Here is an 18,856-nt window from a genome sequence, read left to right on the forward strand (position 1 = left end):
AGTACCCCTTTAAGGTAGACATAAACAGATTACATTTTTAGTACATTTATAATGGGGACAGCCATGTCTTTTTGCTGATGATACAAAGATATGTAACAGGGTTGATGTTCCTGGAGGGATACAACAAATAGAAAAGGATTTGAGTAAACTAGAAGAATGGTCAGAACTCTGGTAACTAAAATTTTATGTGGAAAAGTTCAAGATAATGCACCTGGGATATAAAAACCCAAGGGCAGAATATAGAATATGTTATACAGTCCTGACCTCAGTATCTGAGGAAAGGGATTTAGGGGTCATTGTCTAAGAAGACTTAAAGGTAGGAAGACAATGTAATAGACCAGCATGAAACACTAGCAGAATGCTTGGATATATAGGGAGAGGTATTAGCAGTAGAAAGAGAGAAGTGCTCATGGGTGTATAGGGAGAGGTCTTAGCAGTAGAAAGAGCTCACTCCTCACTTGGAGTATTGTGCACAGGGCTGGAGACTCTGGGGGAGATTTATCAAAACCTGTGGAGAGGAAAAATTTTGCCCAGTTGCCCATAGCAACCAATCAGAGGGCTTATTTAATTTTTCAGAGGTCTCTTTAAATATGAAAGAAGCGAGTTGATTGGTTTCTATGGGCAACAAAAATTTGTGCACAGGTTTTGATAAATCTCCCCCTGTATCCCCAGAAGGATATAGATATTTTGGAGAGTTCAGAGAACAGCTACTAAACTAGTACATGGATTGCAGGATATAACTTACCAGGAAAGCATGAGGTTAAGGGACCTTGAAATGAATATCTTGGAAGAAAGAAGAGGCAAAGGGAATCAACACGGTAAAGGCGGAGAGGAGATTTAAAAGAAGAAAAACTACCACAAGAGGACATCATTTTATTTTAGAGGGGCAAAGGTTTATGCAGTAATATCAGGAAGTATTACTTTACTGAGAGAGTAGTGGATGTGTTACGCCGAGCGCTCCGGGTCCCTGCTCCTCCCCGGAGCGCTCGCGGCGTTCTCCTCTCTGCAGCGCCCCGGTCAGACCCGCTGACCGGGAGCGCTGCACTGACATTCACGATGGGGATGCGATTCGCACAGCGGGATGCGCCCGCTCGCGAATCGCATCCCAAGCCACTTACCCGTCCGGTCCCCGGCTGTCACGTTCTGGCGAGCGGCTCCGCTCTCTAGCGCACCAGCTCTCTAAGATTTAAGGGGCCAGTGCACCAATGATTGGTGCCTGGCCCAATTTGTCCAATTAGCCTCCACCTGCTCCCTGCTTATTTAACCTCACTTCCCCTTCACTTCCTTGCCGTATCTTGTTGCCTTGTGCCAGAGAAAGCGTTTAGTGTTGTCCAAAGCCTGTGTTCCTGATCTCCTGCTATTGCCATTGACTACGAACCTTGACGCCTGCCCCGACCTTCTGCTACATCTGACCTTGCCTCCTCCTAGTCCTTCTGTCCCACGCCTTCTCAGCAGTCAGCGAGGTTGAGCCGTTGCCGGTGGATACGACCTGGTTGCTACCGCCGCAGCAAGACCATCCCGCTTTGCGGCGGGCTCTGGTGAAAACCAGTAGCAACCTAGAACCGGTCCACCGGTACGGTCCACGCCAATCCCTCGCTGACACAGAGGATCCACATCCAGCCTGCCGAATCGTAACAGGATGCATGGAATAGCCTTCCTGCAGAACCGGTCGCTGCAAATACAGTGAAGGAGTTTAAGCATACATGGGATAAGCATAAGGCTATCCTTCATATAAGAAAGAGATAGGTATAAGGCTATCCTCCATATAAGATAGAGATAGGTATAAGGCTATCCTTCATATAATATAGAGATAGGTATAAGGCTATCCTTCATATAAGATAGAGATAGGTATAAGGCTATCCTTTATATAAGATAGAGATAGGTATAAGGCTATCCTCCATATAAGATAAAGATAGGTATAAGGCTATCCTTCATATAAGATAGGGCCCGGGACTATTCATAGTATTCAGATTATTGGGCAGACTAGATGGGACAAATGGTTCTTATCTGCCGACACATTCTATGTTTCTATGTTACCCAATCTGTTTTTAACAGCATTTAGAGATATGTTTTACAGTAAACCCCATGGACATAGACACAATAGACCAGACCCTTCTGCTCTGTGATTTGTGTAAAGTTCATTTCTCAGGGAGGGGGAGGCTGACCTCTGAGCTTCAGCTATTATCCTATCTATCTACTGGTGTCACAATTGACCAAACTCCCTTCTGTGATGATAAGGAGGACGCTGCTAGAAGATGATCTGTACAGAACAGAAAGTATCAGCTTTATATTGGGCATAGTGGCCAGGGTGAACACAGCAAGTTTTCAGGATTATTTTATAATATAGATAACAAAATGAAAAATGAGAATTAACATCACCAAAAAGTTTTTCAAACTATGTTTAATGTAAAAACTTGATCTTAACAATAGGTCATTTTCTGATTCACTTGCCGATACATATTCAATGGCTTTAGACTAAATGCTCATTCATCCGACAGCTATTACTCACGTTTTCCCCATGCACAAACACATCCCCTTCCCAATTGCATGACCTATTTTCCTATTTTTAGCAGTATCCATGTGTACATTGGACTAGTTCTCCTCCACAAACTCATGACTCTAGGTGCAGTTTGAAAGTGTTTGAAGAAGCATATATAGTGCAGCATAGGCTATTATTAGAAAAAAAATCTAGAGGTTCTTGCGTATGCCTTGTGCTTTCCTGTTTTAGCTGCAGTAGTAGGCATGGGTTTTCAGTCATACTGCTTCCAATTCCATCACTGAAATTTTATTTTAATGCTGAATACATTTCCTATAAATTCTCTAGAAATACAGAGAGATCGGGTGGAATCTTATTACTATTAATTGCCCTGAGGAGAAAGTGATTTGATCTATAATCACAACTGAAGCGTTATGTAAAGATTTAAAGCCTTCAGGCTTTGTTGGCAGATACATTTTTACTGCGTTTCTGGAGCAATGTTTACCACATTTTGAGAGTGTTTTGCTGTAATTTTCTTAAACTGGGGTAATGGTAATCCATGGTAAAAATTATGATAAGTGATGATATCATCCTGTTTGTCACAGGGAGCAGCCTTAAAGGGGTACTCCAGCGCTTAGACATCTTATCCCCTATCACTACTGTCGATCAAGGGGCCGGAGCATTGTGACTTCAAGGCTCTGCCCCCGTGTGACGTCACACTCCGCCCCCTCAATGCAAGCCTATGGGAGGGGGCGTGGCATGAAGTAAGGTCTCTTACTTCTCCCACTCCATAGACTTGTATTGCTTGTGACTTCATCCCTGAGCGAGCTACAGGACAAGCCCTGAGCAGACACAGGACAGCAGTTACATTATTTTCAAAGTCTAGAGCACGAAAGACAAATTACAAAATAATATTTTGGTGGTACAGAGTGCCCGCTCTGCTTCATATTCTATATTTTTACTTTTGCAACCTCTGCTGTTTATGCAGACAAGCTTGTGGTACGATAACCCATATTTCATAAAAACGTCCTTTAAATTACTCATGTGTTGGATCTAGTTCAAAAGATAACAGGTAGTGTATCCCAGAATCATCCAGCGGTTCTCCTGCTATCCGTTGCCAGTTTTCTTGCCTTGCTCTCTGTAAATCATTGGTCTGCTTCTTGACACTAGCAACGAACGCCTTGATTCCAAGACTCAGAAAAACCACCTCACTACCTACCATAATCCCATTGTTCAAAGAAATCCACCAATTTTAAAGAACAGAAAAACTGATGGCAGAAATCATCCCCAGAATTAGACAACAGGGTTGGAGAAAAATTGGGGAGATTGGTGACATTTCACAACCTCCTGGATAGAGATGAAATGTCCTGGTACCCATGTTACTTCTACAATATGGCTGAGAAAACCATCTAGTAACTGCCTAAATGTATGTGTGGGGTACTGTAAGTTGACTTGGATCACTGTTTTGGCCATGTTTACAGGGATCACAGCACTATAGCTAAATACTTCGCCTGAAAGGTCATCTCCAGCACACACTGTGAATGCATTGTGCTAAAGTTTCCAGCTTCAAAAATATCTATTAGCCAGAAGAGGAGAAAGCCAAACAAGGACCCATCTGCATACACTAATCTCTTCAGTGGCCTATGGTCAGGTGTCGCTTAAGTGCAGTGTGGCCCAACATGTCAAAAAAGGTCCTTAGGGTACACCCTGCATAAAAGCTATTGTGCAGCAAAATCTATGAATAAAAGCACAAGTCTTTGCACCACAGTAAGCCAACCTGTGTAGGTCCATTATAGTAGAGTTTGAACTAATTGGACTGTCTCCTGTCTGTAAATGCATTACACTAGTAACCTCACTTACAGATGTGAAACGCACCACAGAGACTCTCCAGTCAGAATATCTGCTAGTAAAGCAACTCTTAAATGGACAGTGACCATCTTCTCACTCATCTGTAAAGATGAGCAAATTGAACCTGTAGAACTCGATCCCGTCAGACCTTTGCTAAAAGTTCAGTTTGGCTAGAACTCGAACTTCGGAACGTTCGGTTTAGCAGAACCTGCTTAAATACCATAAACCATATGGCAGAAAGAAAACGGAGGAAGTAACACATGACCTCAACTAATCCCATATCACCTTTCATCAAATATCTCTCCTAGCCAATCAGGAGGCAGTATAGAGGTAATGTCAAAGCTGCTGTAAAAGGCTTTGCACATCACTCTGTGGTCACAAATCCTGTTGCTACTCTCAAAATAGGATACATTTTAGACCACTTGGAAAAAGCCATTGCTTCTTCTGTTACCTATGTGTGCATATACATTGTCAGGCATCTGCCTCCTAACAAGGGATTATTTTTGGGCATTCATTTTAAAAAGCATGCAAAATCCCACCTGTTAGTTACCACTGGGTACCACTTGTTTGCTCATAGCCATCCAAGTTGCTGTAACTTTGCTATTAACTTAGAGTTTATATATATATATATATATATATATATATATATATATATATATATGTCAGGGTCCGGGTACTGAGAGGATACTGGTGGTGGATCCTCTGTGTCAGTGGGGTGATGACGTGGGCCGTACCAGGGGAACGGAGTCTAAGGGGTTACTGGTATTCACCAGAGCCTGCCGCAAAGCGGGATGGACTTGCTGCAGCAGGTAACCCCCAGGTCGTTCCACCCGATAGCGACTCAACCCCGACTGACTGCTGAGATAGGCGCGGTACAAGGGATTAGGCAAGAGCAAGGTCGGATGTGGCAGAAGGTCAGGGCAGGCAGCAAGGATCGTAGTCAGGGGCAACGGCAGGAGGTCTGGAACACTGGCTTGGGACATACAAGGAACGCTTTCACTGGCACAATGGCAACAAGATCCGGCAATACAGGGAAGGGGAAGTGAGGTAATATAGACCAGTGCACAGGTGAAATCACTAATTTGGGCCAGGCGCCAATCAGTGGCGCACTGGCCCTTTAAATCGCGGAGAGCCGGCGCGCGCGCCCTAGGGAGCGGGGCCGCGCGTGCCGGGACTGGACAGACGGAGGACGGGTCTGGTAAGCAGGCTGGGATGCGAACCGCGAGCGGGCGCGTCCTGCATCGCGGATCGCATCCCTGCTAGAGACACTATCGCAGCGCTCCCGGTCAGCGGGGGCTCTGCGAGTAGGTAAACGCTGCGAGCGCTCTGGGGAGGAGCGGGGACCCGGAGCGCTCGGCTTCCCCCCCCCTTGGGTCTACCCCTCTTTTTGGAACCCGAAAATTTGTGAATGAGGTCTTTGTCGAGGATGTTATCCTCGGGTTCCCACGACCTCTCCTCAGGACCGCAATTCTCCCAATCTACGAGAATTTTTTTTTTACCTCTGACCGTCTTAGACACAAGAATTTCTTTAACAGAGAAGACATCGGAGGAAACGGAGACAGGAGCTGGAGCTACAACCTTGGGAGAGAAGCGGTTAAGGACAAGCGGTTTAAGGAGAGAAACATGAAAAGCGTTAGGAATACGGAGAGAAGGGGGAAGAAGGAGCTTGTAGGAGACAGGATTGATTTGGCACTTGATTTTAAAGGGTCCAAGATAACGTGGTCCCAGTTTATAACTGGGGACACGGAAGCGGATATACTTGGCGGAGAGCCACACTTTGTCTCCAGGAGCAAAGACAGGAGGAGATCTTCTCTTTTTGTCGGCATGCTTCTTCATCCGGGATGAGGCCTGTATGAGGGATTTTTGAGTTTCCTTCCAGATGGTGAAGAAGTCTCGGGTAACTTCGTCAACAGCAGGCAAACCAGAAGGGGTGGGAGTGGGGAGGGGGGGAAGAGGGTGACGACCGTACACCACAAAGAACGGGGATTTGGCAGAGGATTCAGAGTTCTTGAAATTGTACGAGAATTCAGCCCAGGGTAGAAGATCGGCCCAATCATCCTCGCGGGAGGAAACAAAATGTCGCAGATATTCTGACTGGAGAGTCTCTGTGGTGCGTTTCACATCTGTAAGTGAGGTTACTAGTGTAATGCATTTACAGACAGGAGACAGTCCAATTAGTTCAAACTCTACTATAATGGACCTACACAGGTTGGCTTACTGTGGTGCAAAGACTTGTGCTTTTATTCATAGATTTTGCTGCACAATAGCTTTTATGCAGGGTGTACCCTAAGGACCTTTTTTGACATGTTGGGCCACACTGCACTTAAGCGACACCTGACCATAGGCCACTGAAGAGATTAGTGTATGCAGATGGGTCCTTGTTTGGCTTTCTCCTCTTCTGGAGATTATATGCGCCTCTTAATTCTAATTTGGTGAAGATGTTAGCGCCACGTAGGAGGTCAAAGAGTTCCGAGATAAGAGGCAGGGGATAGCGTTTTTTTTTATAGTGATCTTATTTAAACCGCGGTAATCGATGCACGGCCGTAAGGAACCGTCCTTTTTGGAGACAAAGAAGAACCCCGCTCCGGCAGGGGATGAAGACTTGCGGATGAATCCCCTCTTTAAATTTTCTTGGATGTAGTCCGACATGGCTTGAGTCTCAGGAGCAGAAAGAGGGTAGATCCTGCCCCGGGGTAGAGTAGTACCAGGAAGGAGATCAAAAATATGTCATGTTCTAGGTTCTAGCCACCTTTTGCTTTGATTACTGCTTTGCACACTCTTGGCATTCTCTTGATGAGCTACAAGAGGTAGTCACCTGAAAAGGTCTTCCAACAGTCTTGAAGTAGTTCCCAGAGATGCTTAGCACTTGTTGGCCCTTTTTGCCTTCACTCTGCGGTCCAGCTCACCACAAACCATCTCGATTGGGTTCAGATCCGGTGACTGGAGGCCAGGTCATCTGGCGCAGCACCCCATCACTCTCCTTCTTGGTCAAATAGCCCTTACACATCCTGGAGGTGTGTTTGGGGTCATTGTCCTGTTGAAAAATAAATGATGGTCCAACTAAACGCAAACAGAATGGAATAGCAGCCGCTGCAAGATGCTGTGGTAGCCATGATGGTTCAGTATGCCTTCAATTATGAATAAATCCTCAACAGTGTCACCAGCAAAGCCCCCCCATTCCATCACACCTCCTCCTCCACACCAGCACACTTGTGAAGTGAAAACCATTTCAGGTGACTACCTCTTGAAGCTCAACAAGAGAATGCCAAGAGTGTGCAAAGCAGTAATCAAAGCAAAAGGTGGCTACTTTGAAGAACCTAGAATATGACATATTTTCAATTGTTTCACACTTTTTTGTTATGTATATAATTCCACATGTGTTAATTCATAGTTTTGATGCTTCAATGTGAATCTACAATTTTCATAGTCATGAAAATAAAGAAAACTCTGAATGAGAAGGTGTGTCCAAACTTTTGGTCTGTACTGTATATATTATATATATATATACTCCTTGGTGGCATAACAGTGTTATACAGGGCTTTTAGGACTCTGTGACAGTTTTATACACATGTTCTTTGGCTATTGGTGAAGTACAGGTTCGGATAGAACTAGTTTGATTATAAAAATAACTTTTTGACACATTTAGGAGAACTGTCAGAACTGAAATTTTTAAAAGTTTGCTCATCTCTACTCCTCTGCTAAAGGAAATGTATTGTGCTCAGATCTGCACAGAACATTTAGTAAAGTTTTAAGTCATTTTAATGTTATTCAATATCTGGTTTATTCTGCAATTGACACTACGGGGGAACAAATCCTTGACAAAAGCATTGTTGGGCTTATTGGGACCCTCAAATTAGTTATAACCCCCCCCTATATGTGACCTCATCACCATTTACTCCCAAAGGGGATACTACTCTTAGCTGTCTAGCTCTACATTACCTATCCTCCCCTTGAGTACCATAGAATATATAGAGAAAATCATTTCTGTACCAAAACGTGTGTATTTTGGTGCAGTTGCGGATTTTCTTTTACGATAATGTAAATTGAGTTGAAAAAGTAATGTGTCAAAAATCTGCAGTTGTGGATTTCCCTTCAGATCTGCAGCATTTGGCAATTTTATAGCATTTTTTTGTTTGCTATTAAAGTCAATGGTTAAAATCCGAAAAGAATCCACACCATTAGTTGCCATGCTGAGAAGTTACAATCAGCACTGCAGGTCTTACATACACAGTGTAGCTTGCAGTGCTACTCTGCTTACACAACTCCCAATAAAGTCAATGGGAGTTACGCAAATTCCAATAAACAGCTGGTTCGGCTATTTTCCCCTTCTCATTCAGCTGTTCCTCACAGCCTTCTTTTGAGTGTGCCCCTAAAATGAAATAGTGGAATTGTGAGGTATTTTAAATATTGACACAATAAGTACATAGATGTGCCAAAATGTGTTTGCTGTGCGTCAATCTTAATTTCCAGCTCCTGCTTGGTTTCCATGATTACACAATTGTGCATGTATGAGTTAAAAGTGACACCAAGCCTAATTTTACATCATGCGGAAACAACCTTTATTGATCAGTGAGTCGTGAAAAGGTGAAACCATTTACTTGACATATTAACAGATTCACAATTTTTTATGTATTTATTCCCCCCTCCGTTTCTTAATGGTCTACACAGTATGTCACTATATAAATCCTCAGTTTTCTGTCTCCAGGAGTAAAAAAAAAATTAAATCAAAATCACCCAGTGGAAACATGTCGGTAATGTTCAGGAAATTAACAGTAATTAAACGCACAGGAAATTATTCTCTTCTTCCATCTTAATTAGAAAATGATTCCATCTTTTTCTGAGAAGTATAGGAAGCCATCCATGATGTACCCAGCAAATCCGCTATGTGCTACACTGATAATTCTTACATTCATAGTTGGCCTGCTTAGAACTATGGGAAATCTGGATGACAAGGTCATGATGATGACACGGTCCGTCAGTCTATGCCAAGATTAAAAATATTGCTTGAAAGGTACCAGATTTTCGCAAAACTCTTCACAGTCCCATAGACTTCCATTAGCAGACTGTATCAGTCACGTGACATAGCCCAGCTTTCTCAGAATTTAATGTAATTTAAAAGGTTGTGATCAGCCTACGAACGAGCAATTGCTATTGCATAAGATGATCACTGAGTCTTTTACCTGGGGCAATAATAAGCCTTTTTGGCCAAAAATAGACTGGTCCTTTACTTTTACCTTATTTTCAAAGTTGGGAAAATGGATTTAAAGGGGTACTCCGCCCCTAGACATCTTATCCCCTATCCAAAGTAAAGATGTCTGATCTCGGCTGCGGCACCCCAGACATCGAGTGCATGGAGCGAACTTCGCTCCTTGCCGGATGACTGGCGATGCGGGTGGAGGCTCGTGCCGTCACGGCCACGCTCCGCTTGTGCCGTCACAGCCATGCCCTCTCAATGCAAGTCCACGTCCATCACGCCCCCTCCCATAGACTTGCAGTGAGGGGGCGTGGTCATGACGTCACGAGCAGGGTGCTACCGAGATGGCACCTTCACCCGATGCTCTAAATGAATGCCGGGTGCAGCAGGGAGATCGCAGGGGTCCCCAGCGGCGGGACTCCCGCAATCAGACATCTTATCCCCTATCCTTTGCCCCTATCCACGTGACTGAAATAATCTGCTTATGGAAGTCTATGGGGCTGTGGAGATTTTTTTGAAAACTGAGGTATCTTTTAAGCAATATTTTTAATCTTGGCACAGACTTCAACCACTGACGGACCATGTCATCTCCATGACCTTGCCAGGGAAGCCCTAGTAGAAAAGCTTGAGAAGTTAAGTACTAAACTACACATGAGTTCTACGTTATGAATGATGGATTGTAAGCTTTGTACAGTTGGGAACCAACTCTGTGTATACATATAATATGTTTTGTTTCCTAGAGACCTGTATGCCCTTGTAAATGACAAATCGCCTGAGCTTATTGTTGCTGTCTATTGCCATCTATTGCCATGTTATCTGTGTGAGAAGCAATTATGATCTAAACAATTACAAGCCACAGCAATGACTGGGTGGTTTGGAAACTGCTCTGACTGGGGACAGTCCCCTTTCTGTAGCTGAGTGACACTCATGGACTCTTTGTCCCAGGGATAACAGAGTGACAGACAAGGGAAGACTTAATGGCCTGGTATTTGCTGAGGGTAAACACCACAGTTTGCTCACAAAATCCCCTCCTACCTCCTCTCTGCGCCCATTAACCACGATACTGCTGGCCTGTTATGAAATGTCTTGGAGGACTTTCAAGAGTTAAACAGCATTTTTCTGTCGTCCCTGTAATCTTTGTTGCAGCGCCTCTTCACAATTTTACATATGAAAAGACGTAGATGGATTTCATCTGCTTTTATTGCCCGACATCTCCGCGGTTTGAGGATTACTGAGGTTGTTATGTAAAGCATCATCAAACACCTGATAGGTGCAAAGTCACTAACCACAGAAATGAGGTTATCAGATCTGCAAGAGAAGCTAGCCAATGTTGGAAGGTCACATTCACCCATGGGTGACATTGATATAGGTGTGAGCTGCATTGCTATAGCACGAAGAAAAAAAAACTTGGCAAAAAATGCATTCATGACATGTTTTTTCTGCAGTGATTGTTGGACGGGATCTGCTTCCATGGGGAGCCATATGTGCAGTTCTGAAATGTGTAAACAAGGTAAAAATAGGCACAAATAAGTTTTTTTTTTGTTCGAGCGCTACTGCATGCAATCAGTATGCCAGCACATACACAGGACTTTTTATTCTGGTTGATTGGTAAAAAGGACAATGCATTTCGGTGCACACTCGCGCCTTCCTCAGGTCCACAATAAATAAATTACGATGTCCTGATGAGTTTCCCTGTATCATGTTTCGGGGCACACTCGCACCTTCCCCAGGTCCGCAATAAATAAATCACGATGTCCTGATGAGTTTCCCTGTATCATGTTTCGAGGCACACTCGCGCCTTCCTCAGGTCCACAATAAATAAATTACGATGTCCTGATGAATTTCCCTGTATCATGTTTCGGGGCACACTCGCACCTTCCTCAGGTCCGCAATAAATAAATTACGATGTCCTGATGAGTTTCCCTGTGTCATGTTTCGGGGCAAACTCGCACCTTCCTCAGGTGAGCAATAAATAAATTATGATGTCCTGATGAGTTTCCCTGTGTCATGTTTCGGGGCACACTCGCACCTTCCTCAGGTTCGCAATAAATAAATTATGATGTCCTGATGAGTTTCCCTGTGTCATGTTTCGGGGCACACTCGCACCTTCCTCAGGTCAGCAATAAATAAATTATGATGTCCTGATGAGTTTCCCTGTGTCATGTTTCGGGGCACACTCGCGCCTTCCTCAGGTCCACAATAAATAAATTACCATGTCCTGATGAGTTTCCCTGTGTCATGTTTCGGGGCACACTCGTGCCTTCCTCAGATCCGCAATAAATAAATTACAATGTCCTGATGAGTTTCCCTGTGTCATGTTTCGGGGCACACTCGCGCCTTCCTCAGGTCCACAATAAATAAATTACGATGTCCTGATGAGTTTCCCTGTGTCGCGGGCCGTGACACAGGGAAACTCATCAGGACATCGTAATTTATTTATTGCAGACCTGAGAAAGGACCGAGTGCGCACCGAAATGCTTTGTCCTTTTTATCAATCAACTTGAATAAAAAGTCCTGTGTATGTGCTGGCGTATTGAATTACATTTTTTTGCATGCATTAACGCTCGAACAACAAAAAGCCCCTTACTTTATGTCTATTTTTACCCAGTCTTCCTTATTCCATACCCTCCTGGATACGAATGAGGCGTGTCAAGCTGTCAAGCTGCAGACTGTTTCATACCGTGCTTAACCCCAAAACCTACAATAGAGTTGTGCCCACCTTTTTGCACAACCGCAAAACATCAGTACGTCACTATAGATGTGGTGGCGGGTTAGTTGCAAGTTTTACTTTAAAGATACAGCACGAGTTGACGCCCCGTATTTTTTCTTTCCACTTCTTCCAAAAGTGAAAACGGAGATTTTATTGTTTTACATTCACTAGCACTAAAATGTACAATAAATAAATAAATAAATAAATAAGAAAACACTAATAGTTTCAGGTTTAGGTGAATATTTTTGTAAAGTCTATGAAAATGCTCTTTTAAAAAATCCACACATGCATTATTTAAACGTAGCGCATTATAAGCAAATTTCACACAACGTATTTGACTTGGGTAGTAAATCTAAGGCTAACTGGTAGAAAACATGTGAGTTCTACATTCCATGGGCTAGGCACATCCTGCCACAGAGTGTAAGGGGTTAAGTGTTAATGCATAGCTAGGGGGGTGCAAAATGCATTATGCTGTAGCGTTTTTTCTCCCCAGTTTGTGGCGTTTCTCCCATAGACCTCCATAGGCTCATTTTCAGCTCAAAAATATGCACGGACAAATGTGTATTCTGTTTTTTGTTGCACTTTTTGAGACTTTTTTTCACATTATTTATGAGAAATCCTTGAATCACATGATCAAAGACTTGTATCAGGAGAAACAGAGAATTTCAACAAAAAATGCATGTACTAAAAACATTATTTTGGAAAAACACTACTAAAGCTGCATACAAATGCATGAAGCATACAAAAGTTTTTGGGGAATTCTTTTCAAACCAAACATTCCAAAAATAAAAATGTCAAAATGTCATGGACAAAAAAATGCATTGTGGGGACTTTTATTCAGTATATCCTTTTGCACGGAAGACTCAACAGGGTGAAACTAAAAACAATGGGGGGCTTCGTAGTCTTTAATCCCCTATCAGCAAACATATGGCTCCTGCATTGTTAGCAGCCAAAAAAAATGAAGCCTAAAAAGGTAACTAAAAAAGCTGCTAAAAACAGCCCTAAATGTGTGTTAATCCAGCCTATGGGTGCGTTCACATGCTATTTGGTTTTGAGGGTTTTCCGCTGCGTATTTGAAAGGGGGTGGGCTCTTCTCGGCTGTCCGCAGCAGATTTTCCACAGAGGAATTTAAGCTGTGGAAAATCCGATGCAAGCCCCATTGTAGTCAGTAGGGACTGCGGCGGATTTTCCACAGCGTACATTCCACCGCGGAAAATCTGCTACGGACAGCCGAGAAGAGCCCGCCCCCTTTCAAATACGCAGCGGAAAACTCGCAAAAATAAACAGCGTGTGAACGCACCCTCAGGCTAGGTTTCCAGAGCCTAACTGGAGGAGGTAAATGATCTTTTGCTTTCTGTATACAGATTACAGCCATCTATATAGATGGGTGTATATACTGGATACCCCAAGTAGTTAACTAGCATTGCTCAGCAGCACTAGTAAACACTTTCCTTGCTGAGCTCATGCATAGCGCTTAGCCCCTTTGTTGACAAAAAAGTTAAGTTGGGCTGGCACAACTTAACTCTTTCATTCCTGGGCTGACGCATAGTGCTCAGGCCAGTAAGAGGGTACAGTAAACCAACGATCTATACAGATCCCTGATTTACTGTATGTTTTTGCTTGACAGGAGATACACAATGAATATCTCCTGCCTGGCCTGCACATCTCCTGCCTGGCCTGTATAGCTGTGGGCACAGCTCAACCCTGCTAGGAGCAAGGATAGTATACAGCCCTGCGCTATGCAGAGATTACAAATAGGATTTAGAAGGGACAGATAGGATTCTACCTTGGAAATTTTCATTTAAATACAAGTATAAGCCTTTGAAAATAAATGTCCTAAATTTGACACCACGCCCACTTTTGAAAACTTGGAGGGCATTGTGTAAACTTTTGTTTTTTTTATGTAAACGTCCTTGTTGTGATTGTTTTGCACCCAAAAATGTGACGCAAAACTCTATACCGTGGGGCAAAAAGTTTGGCATATGTCTTCCACAGTTCTCAGTATTATATATTCCTATTCCTCCAGAGATACCATATATACAAAAAAAAAAAAAAAAATGTATGGTAAATGGGTCAGTAAACAGTATATACCTACAAATACCCTAAAAAGAATATATGACTCATAATAAAACAATTAGCAAAAATGAGTGCATAGTGCAGTGTTTCCCAACAGGGTGCCTCCAGCTGTTGCAAAACTACAACTTCCAGCATGCCTGGACAGCCTTTGGCTGTCCAGGCATGCTGGAAGTTGTAGTTTTGCAACAGCTGGAGGCCCACTGTTGAGAAACATTGGCATAGTGCATAAATAAAGGACCTGGGCACATAAGGACAAAACGTCATAAAGGCGGCTAGGTGATACAGCCCATAATGAAAAATTGTAGGGGCGATTTATCAAAACTTTTGCAAAGGAAAAGATGACCAGCTGCCCATAGCAACCAATCAGATCGCTTCTTTCGTTTTTGAAAAGGCCTGTGAAAAATGAAAGAAGCAATCTGATTGGTTGCTATGGGCAACTGGTTAACTTTCCCTCAGACCAGGTCTTGATGAATCTCCCCTTATATGTATATAACCAATACAAAGGCCACTATTAAAGTAGCATACACATACTTTATTCATACCCCTGTCCCAGTTTGTGGTGTTTAGCAAAGTTTTGCAATAATTTTTGTTATTTATTTATTATTTATTCTTTTGGGGTAATATATGTGTTAGTTGACTTTTTTACACTCCGTTATATTCCTGAAAGCATGGAAACATGGCAGAGGTCATAAATAGGATCCAGAAGGAACAGATAGGATTCCACCTCGGAAATAGAGGGCCTCAATGTTCTGCACAGGGGAAAATGTGATGGCGATATACAGCACGCTGAGACTGTGCAGGACAGAGCGGAATGCCGGGCATGAAGGAGAAAACTATTACAGTATGAGACACAGAGATCATAAAAGACAAGAGCTCCAATATGCATATACACTAGTGACAGACAGACATGGGTACTGCAGGCTAGCAAAAGTTTAATAGGTTCGAATGTGACATTAAAGGAAAACTGTCACTAAACTCCCCCTTCACTAACCAGAGGTACTGGCTGAGCAACCAGGGAATGCTGATCAATATGCTGCCTACCATGCCTGGATCCGTTCCGCCGTTTGCCCGTTATCTTCATTATTCTTGATATGCAAATGATCTTCTAACTGGCACGGGCAGGGTTATAAGGCTCCATCTGGCACTGTGACGTCAGTGCCGCTCGTCCGCAGCACCGCCCGGCTTATGAATATTCATCCCCTCCCTCCGCCTCTCTCTCTCTCCTCCGCCTCTCTCTCTCCTCCCCGCTCTGTACAGGACTCCACTGCGCATGTGCCACTTCCTGTGTACACAGGAAGCAGCCTTAGCACAGTGGAGTCCTTCATCGGCTGTCCAGGCATGCTGGGAGTTGTAGTTTTTAAACATCTGGAGGTCCGCAGGTTGAAGACCACTGCCGGGCCTTTGTCATCATCCAGCCCCCCCCCCCCCCTTTAGTTTTCTACTCACCTCCCCTCGGTGGGAAGGAAGGGTGAGCTGGTCTGGGCCATCTATGCTGCAGGGACCGTCCGGTGGGGAGGGTTAGTCGTTGCGGGCTGTCCATCTTCACCGGGAGGCCCTCTTCTCCGCCCCTGTGCGTCGTCGACAAGGCAACGTCACTAGTCCGGGGCCGTCCCGGAGCGGAGAAGAGGGCCACCTGGTGAAGATGGACAGCCCGCAACGACTAACCCTCCCCACCGGACGGTCCCTGCAGCATAGATGGCCCAGACCAGCTCACCCTTCCTTCCCACCGAGGGGAGGTGAGTAGAAAACTAAAGGGGGGTGGTCTGGATGATGACAAAGGCCAGGCAGTGGTCTTCAACCTGCGGACCGCCAGATGTTTCAAAACTACAACTCCCGATGGCTGTCCGATGCTGGGAGTTGTAGTTTTGCAACATCTGGTGGTCCGCAGGTTGAAGACCACTGAAAGGGATTGACAGGCGGAGAGTTCACTTGAGTATAAGCCGAGGAGGGCATTTTCAGCACGAAAAATCTTGCTGAAAAACTCGGCTTATTCCCAAGTATATACGGGTCTTATTGATTTTGTGTGCAATGATGACAATAAAGATTACAATGCCTGCATTGTATAGGTTGAGGTGAGAGTTCAGGATCATTTCCTGTGTATCTCCGGCTCTGCCTTAGATATGTAAGTGTTACGCCTAGCGCTCCGGGTCCCCGCTCCTCCCCGGAGCGCGTACGGCGTCTCTCTCTCCGCAGCGCCCCGGTCGGCCCCGCTGACCGGGAGCGCTGCACTGTCATGGCCGTCGGGGATGCGATTCGCACAGCGGGACGCGCCCGCTCGCGAATCGCATCCCAGGTCACTTACCCGTTCCCGTCCCCTGCTGTCATGTGCTGGCGCGCGCGGCTCCGCTCTCTAGGGCGCGCGCGCGCCAGCTCCCTGAGACTTAAAGGGCCAGTGCACCAATGATTGGTGCCTGGCCCAATTAGCTTAATTGGCTTCCACCTGGTCCCTGACTATATCTGACCTCCTCCCATGCACTCCCTGGCCGGATCTTGTTGCCCTTGTGCCTAGTGAAAGCGTTCCCTTGTTTGTTCCTAGCCTGTGTTCCAGACCTCCTGCCGTTGCCCCTGACTACGATCCTTGCTGCCTGCCCCGACCTTCTGCTACGTCCGACCTTGCCTTTGTCTACTCCCTTGTACCGCGCCTATCTTCAGCAGTCAGAGAGGTTGAGCCGTTGCTAGTGGATACGACCTGGTCACTACCGCCGCAGCAAGACCATCCCGCTTTGCGGCGGGCTCTGGTGAAAACCAGTAGTGACTTAGAACCGGTCCACTAGCACGGTTCTCGCCAATCCCTCTCTGGCACAGAGAATCCACCTCCTACCAGCCGGGATCGTGACAGTAGATCCGGCCATGGATCCCGCTGAAGTTCCTCTGCCTTATATCTCTGATATCACCACGGTGGTCGCCCAGCAATCCCGACAGATCGCCCATCTAACCCACCAGCTGTCGGAAGTGTCCACCATTGTGCAGCAACTTCAGTCGCAACTTCTGCAGCAATCATCTCCTCCGCCAGCTCCTGCACCCCTTCCGCAGCGAGTGGCCACTCCTAGCCTCCGCCTGTCCTTGCCGGACAAATTTAATGGGGACTCTAAGTTTTGCCGTGGCTTTCTTTCGCAATGTTCCCTGCACTTGGAGATGATGTCGGACCAGTTTCCTACTGAAAGGTCTAAGGTGGCTTTCGTAGTCAGCCTTCTGTCTGGAAAAGCCCTGTCATGGGCCACACCGCTCTGGGACCGCAATGACCCCGTCACTGCCTCTGTACACTCCTTCTTCTCGGAAATTCGAAGTGTCTTTGAGGAACCTGCCCGAGCCTCTTCTGCTGAGACTGCCCTGCTGAACCTGGTCCAGGGTAATTCTTCCGTTGGCGAGTACGCCATACAATTCCGTACTCTTGCTTCTGAACTTTCCTGGAATAATGAGGCCCTCTGCGCGACCTTTAAAAAAGGCCTATCCAGCAACATTAAAGATGTTCTGGCCGCACGAGATACTCCTGCTAATCTGCATGAACTCATTCATCTAGCCACTCGCATTGACATGCGTTTTTCTGAGAGGCATCAAGAGCTCCGCCAGGAAAAAGACTTAGATCTCTGGACACCTCTCCCACAGTCTCCATTGCAATCTGCGCCTAGGCCTCCCGCCGAGGAGGCCATGCAAGTGGATCGGTCTCGCCTGACCCTGGAAGAGAGGAATCGCCGTAAGGAAGAGAATCTTTGTCTGTACTGTGCCAGTACCGAACATTTTTTGGTGGATTGCCCTATCCGTCCTCCACGTCTGGGAAACGCACGCTCGCACCCAGCTCTCGTGGGTGTGGCGTCTCTTGATGCTAAGTCGGCTTCTCCACGTCTCACGGTGCCTGTACGGATTTCTTCTTCAGCCAGCTCTTCCCTCTCAGCCGTGGCCTGCCTGGACTCTGGTGCCTCTGGGAATTTTATTCGGGAGTCCTTGGTGAATAAATTCCGCATCCCGGTGACCCGTCTTGTCAAGCCACTCCACATTTCCGCGGTCAACGGAGCCAGGTTGGATTGCACCGTGCGTTTCCGCACGGAGCCCCTCCTAATGTGCATCGGACCTCATCATGAGAAAATTTAGTTTTTGGTCCTCTCCAATTGCACTTCTGAAATTCTCCTTGGACTACCCTGGCTTCAACACCATTCCCCAACCCTGGATTGGTCCTCAGGGGAGATCAAGAGCTGGGGTACCTCTTGCTTCAAGGACTGCCTTAAACCGGTTCCCAGTACTCCCTGCCGTGACCCTGTGGTTCCTCCTGTATCCGGTCTCCCTAAGGTCGTTATGGACTCTGCCCGCCTTAAGAAGTGCCTCTCCCTCCCTCCCAGTCCAGTCAGTCAAGCCTCGGTGCCTCCTCGTGGCCCTCGTCCTGGTGTCACACTGCCCCGTGCCAGGCCTCGCCCTCTGCCCTCCCTCCCCATTCCCACTCCTGCTGTACTGCCTGCCGTTGAGGAATCCCTCCATCCTTTCCCGGTGTCCTCATCCCAGGGGGGGCCGTTACCGGACAAAGAGAAGGGGAGACCTAAGGGGGGGGGGTACTGTTACG

At 45.7% G+C, this 18,856-nt stretch overlaps 1 protein-coding gene across 3 annotated transcripts in view; it reads right to left on the reverse strand.

Moving 5' to 3' along the window:
- The window catches only part of CHRM1 (cholinergic receptor muscarinic 1), a 248,718-nt gene that overhangs the window by 140,721 nt on the left and 89,141 nt on the right, over positions 1 to 18,856 (reverse strand). The window contains exon 1 of one of the 3 annotated variants that reach the window (XM_056526963.1): positions 746 to 770. The exons of the other annotated variants lie outside the window; for them this stretch is intronic. The gene's annotated coding sequence lies outside the window, so the exon portion shown is untranslated. Of the gene's footprint in view, positions 1 to 745; positions 771 to 18,856 lie in introns of those variants that run through there. 3 annotated transcript variants of the gene reach the window in all.

This window comes from Hyla sarda, chromosome 6, assembly GCF_029499605.1.
Source record: "Hyla sarda isolate aHylSar1 chromosome 6, aHylSar1.hap1, whole genome shotgun sequence".
NCBI classification, from domain to species: domain Eukaryota; kingdom Metazoa; phylum Chordata; class Amphibia; order Anura; family Hylidae; genus Hyla; species Hyla sarda.